The sequence below is a fragment of the Panthera pardus genome, unplaced genomic scaffold (assembly GCF_024362965.1).
Source record: "Panthera pardus isolate Hobbes unplaced genomic scaffold, ASM2436296v1 HiC_scaffold_8, whole genome shotgun sequence".
Lineage (NCBI taxonomy): Eukaryota > Metazoa > Chordata > Mammalia > Carnivora > Felidae > Panthera > Panthera pardus.
In genome coordinates this window covers 150976732-150982147 of record NW_026527013.1, presented here as the reverse complement: position 1 = coordinate 150982147, position 5416 = coordinate 150976732, and the positions used below count along the sequence as shown (strand labels likewise).

The 5416-nt window shown below is 43.1% G+C and overlaps 1 non-coding gene across 1 annotated transcript; it reads right to left on the bottom strand.

Moving 5' to 3' along the window:
* Positions 1–5017: 5017 nt before the first annotated feature.
* On the bottom strand, positions 5018–5102 carry TRNAP-UGG (transfer RNA proline (anticodon UGG)). The gene has a single exon. It is a non-coding gene; the product is annotated as a tRNA-Pro (tRNA).
* Between the last annotated feature and the right edge of the window lie 314 nt (positions 5103–5416).

The window sequence follows — 5416 nt, the reverse complement described above, 5'->3', positions numbered from 1 at the left end:
GCCAATTTGACAATAAATAATATTCATTAAAAAAAGAAATGAAAAATATGTACTTCAAAGAAAAAAAAACAACACAAGTCATTGCCGGGGCACCTGGGTGGCTCAGGTGGCTAAGCATCCAACTCTTGATTTCAGGGCAGGTCACTGTCTCAGGTTTCAATGGATCAAGCCCGGCATTGGGCTCTGGCTGGAAGCATGGAGCCTGCTTGGATTCTCTCTCCCCCCTCTCTCTGCCCCTCCCCCCACTCACACACGCTGTCTCTCTCTCTCTCTCTCTCTGTGAAAGTAAATAAGTAAGCATTAAAAAAAAAGTTATTGCTGGCCTCAGCATACTGTTATGATCAAATGGATCCAAACACCCAGCGGGCAGAGGATAGGCAGGCAGTAACAGGGTGGGTGACTGCCTTTAGCAAAACATGGCGAAATAGTGACTTATCTTCCTGTGAAGCATTTTTGTTACTTCAGTTTCCAGGGAGAACAAGGAAGAACATGGCAAGTTTGAGTGCAGTTGGATGATTTCAAAAAGGTGTCCTAATTGGTTCCCATGTTTATTAAGTGGAGCCTACCAAAATAAAATACCGCAGGCCATTTGACTTAAACAACGGAAGTTATTTTCTCATAGTTCGGAAAGCTCAAAGTCCAAGATCAAGGTGCCAGCACGATCAGTTTCTTGTAAGGGTTCTCTTTCCGGATTGCAGACAGCCTATTCTCTTTCTGTCCTCACCGGGCAGTGAGGAGACAGACAGCAAGCTCTCTGGTGTCTCTTCTTATACAATTCTTTTTTTTTTTAATGTTTATTTATTTATTTCGAGACAGACAGACAGACAGACAGACAGAATTGGGAGCAGACTCCAGGCTCCCAGCTGTCAGCACAGAGCCTGATGCGGGGCTCGAACTCATGAGCCATGAGATCATGACCTGAGTTGAAGTCGAATGCTTAACCGACTGAGCCACCCAGGCACCCTTGGTGTCTCTTCTTATAAAGGCAGTAGTTCTATCATGAAGATCCTACCTCACAATCTCATCTAAACCCAATTATCTCCCCAAAGTTACCATCTCCAAAAACCATCATACAAATGGGTGGGGGGCACAATTCAAAGAGGTGTCCCAGCCCTGGAACCCCCCCCCCCAAATTCCTGTCCTTCTCACATGCAAAATATTCATTTATTCCCAACAGCCCAAAAGTCTTAACTTGTTCCAGCACCAACTCTAAAACCTAATGTCCAAAATCTCCCCCCAAATCATCTAAATCAAATGCGGGTTAAGACTAAAGGTACAATTGATCCTGAGGCAAAATTCATGTCTAGCTGTGAACTTCTGAAAGCAGACATATTATGTGCTCCCAAAATACAGTGGTGAGACAAGCATGGGATAGACATACCCGTTCCCAAACGGAGAAATTAGAAGGAAGAAAGAGGAAGAAGGCCCAAGCAGGTTCAAAGGCTATCAAGGCAAATTCCTTTTTTTTGTTTTTTTTTGTTTTTTAGTTTTCTTAATGTTTTATTTATTTTTGTGAGAGAGAGAGAGAGAGAGAGAGAGAGAGAGAGAGAGCGAGCAGGGGAGGGGGAGAGAGAGACACACACAGAACCTGAAACAGGCTCTAGGCTTTGAGCTGTCAGCACAGAGCCTGATGTGGGACTCGAGTCTATAAGCCACAAGATCATGACCTGAGCCAAAGTTGGACACTTAACCAACTGAGCCATCCAGGCGCCGCACCCTCACCCCCGCACCCCCGCCCCTGCCCTGGCCATGGCAAATTCTATTAGATTAGGTTTGTGAATAATCCCCTTTGCCTCTCTGTCCCACCTTCCAGGCCCACTAGGGTAGCAGCGTCACCCCCATAGCTTACTGTACCAAAATCTGTGTTAGTCAAGATTCCCCAGAGAAACCTATAAATATATGGCGATATATATAGTCACCAAGCTGGAGACCCAGGAGAGCTGATGGTGTAGTTATAGTCTGAGTCTGAGTCCAAAGACCTTACAAGCAGGTGAACCAATGGTGTCCTGTCTGAACACTGCCAGGCTTGAGACCCAAGCAGAAATATTTTTTCAGTTCAGTTCCTTCCTGAAGGCAGGAAAGACCAACATCCTAGATCAAGCAATCAGGCAGCCTGTTATTCAGGCTTTTGGGTCTATTCAGGTATTCCACTGATTGGATGAGGCCCACCCACATTGAGGAGAGCAATTTGCTTTACTCAGTCTACCAACACAAATGTTAACCTTACCCAGAAACACCCTTAAGACACACCCAGAAAAACGTGTGGCCAACTGTCTGGGCCCCCCATGGCCCAGTTAACACATAAAAATTAACCACCATGGTGTTCTTCCTGATTTGTGATTTTCCTCTGACCACAAAGAGTGAATCAAGACAAATATTTCCCACAGCTTTGTGTCTATTTGATGATACTCATCTTAGAAATGCCTGTCTCTGTCTCAGACTTTCTGTCTTCAAGAACAACAGACTATGCCTGCCAGGGTTAAGCCGCTCAACATAGGGATGTTTGACAATCTCTAGATGAAAAGCAAAAATGTTTCAACTTTATGTCACGGACAAAGAGCTGTAGTATGTTAGTTGATAGCAGTGTTATGAAAAAATGTTACCTAACTCGATATTTCAGGTAAACATCCCAATCTGTTGATTGACCTTCTAAGGGGAAATTTCTCCTTTACCCTCTTTGGGTCTCTGGCTGGGCCTAAGAATTAAACTGACTTAAGCAGGAGAAAAGCACACACATTTCATTTAGTGATGCTGATAGGTCCATGGGAGCCTTCACAAGAGAAGTGAACAGCACAAAGAAGCAGTTAGGGCCAAATGCTTCCATAAGAGATTGGACAAGAGCAGGAAATTGTGAAAACGTGACAAGACAAAGGGGTTTGGTGGAGGGCAGTTAATTATGGGAAAGTAACCAGGAAGATAAGAGTTAGTTTAACAAAGCCTGTTTCTACAGGTTTCTTGGCCTTGACTCCCTGTCTTGATGATAAGAATATTTTCCTTCCTCTGGTACTTACTGGTTGGGTACCTTTCACATGGGAGTTTAATCTCCTGCTTTCTGGAAGAAAAAGGAAGGTCAGAATGCTTTTCATGCATCTACCGTTTCATGCATCAAGTGTCTTCCATTATGTATGCCATACATATTTTGGGGTGGTTTGCTCTGATTCCCTATCATCTCTATTGATATCTTCCCACAAAAGAAAATTCTACTATAAAGCATCACTGAAATAAAAATTCACCATTTTACAACATCAAGTCAACCATTAAACTGAGAATATTATATTGTTTCATAGGAGGAATGAGAGCAGTTTTATGTTATGGAAAAAGATCTGTCCTAAGAATCAGACATTCTGGGTTCCAATGTCCTTGAAAAAGTTCCTTACCGTACCTGATCTCACCTTCCTTGTCTTTGAAATGGGGATAGGGCTGTTCTGAGGATTCAGTGAGACCACGTATAGGACAGTCTTTTGTGTATTCTGTTTTTAAAATGCATTCTCATACAGCTTTCAGGATATTCTATTTTAGAGAAGTTTTGAAATTGTCCTCCAAAGTTATAATTTCTGTTACAAATGTTCATATCTGCTGTCAGATATGAAGAGAGAGATAATTTCCCAATGCAGTTGCAAATTTGTGTAATGAGTTTCCATCTGCCCCTTCATTCGTCCAGTAATTCATTAAACAGACACACGTGCACACATACATATGCACACCTATGCACACACTCACGCACACAGTGGGGGCGGGTATTAGCAAGTATTCTCAGCAAAAGCAGCTATAATCCCTGCCCTTGAACCTCTTATAGTCTAGTGGAGAAGGAAGATGTTAACCCAATAATCAAATAAATGTAAAACTGAGACGCAGAGATGGCCTGACAAGGGGGTTTCACCAACTCTGGAAGATCAGAAAGAGCTTCTTTTGGAAAAGGGACCAAGACTTGTCTGCCAAATGAACGGGAATTGATGGAGGAAAAACTGGAGACGAGAATTGTTTAGTCTCGGGTAAAAGCTTGAGGATAGAGCACAGCCAGAATACAGGACAGAACAACGGTCAGAAGGTTTGGAACAAAGAAAGCTTGAGTGGGGAATAAAATCAGGTTAAGTGGTCATTAAGGGCCTATTTTAAAATTCATACTGGGAAGTGACAGGACAGAGAAGGAAGAATTCAGAAAATGCATTCGGTTGATCATGCGAGGTTTGAAGAGTACTGAACTTTAGGGGCGCCTGGGTGGCTCAGTGGGTTGAGTGTCCAACCTCGGCTCAGGTCATCATCTCACGGTTTGTGAGTTCAAGCTCCGTGTTGGGCTCTGTGCTGATGGCTCAGAGCCTGGAGCCTGCTTTGGATTCCGCGTCACCCTCTCGCTCTCTGCCCCTCCCCCACTCGCACTCCGTCTCTCTCAAAAATAAACTGTTAAAAAAAAAAAGAAAAACAGAAAAGTACTAAACTTAAAGAGAAATCCTGGCTTATTTCGAGAGAGCATGGGGCAAAGAGAAGCAATGGGGCTTGGGTGGGTGCAAAGGCAAGACAGAGATAGTCCTGGAGGTCAGGAAGCCTCAGAAATGCAGCCAAGGCCAAAGAAGAGTTATCCTAGGGTGTTCTCTGTCCTGTTTGTATTGTAAGTGAATACAGGATTCCCTTGGCCAGAGAGGGTTTACTAGAGTCACAGAAAGGTCAAAGAACTGCAAAGAAAGCCCGCTGCTACCACAATGCTGTGCCATAGACCTTGAGCAAGCACATACACCATCTCCCCGGTTTGGAGACCCCTGATCCCCAAGGTTGGGAACCCTATCTTAGGTTTTTCAGGTATCTCACTTCCTCACAAATTATGTCTCCTTCAAGCATCACACTGTTCCTCCATAGAAGTTCAGACCACAAGTTAATTCGTTATTTTATTTATTTTTTTAATTTTTTTTAACATTTATTTATTTTTGAGACAGAGAGAGACAGAGCATGAACAGGGGAGGGTCAGAGAGAGAGGGAGACACAGAATCCGAAACAGGCTCTGGGCTCTGAGCTGTCAGCACAGAGCCCAACGCGGGGCTCGAACCCACGGACCGTGAGATCATGACCTGAGCCCAAGTCAGACGCTTAACCAACTGAGCCACCCAGGCGCCCCTGATTCGTTATTTTAAACCTTTGCTAGAATACTGTCTCTCGGTGAATGGCTATTTTTTTTTTTTCAAAAAGAAACTAAGATTATATAACTTCCGAAAACGATTGCTTTTGAAAAACAACTAAAGCAAAAATCAACCAATGGAACTACGTCAAACTCAAAAGCTTCTGCCCAGCAAAAGAAACAATTAGCAAAATGAAAAGGCAGCCTGCAAAATGCGAGAAAATTTTTGCTCACCATATGTCAGATAAGGGGTTAATATCAAAAATATATAAAGAATGAACACAAATAATAACAAAAAAAATCTGATTA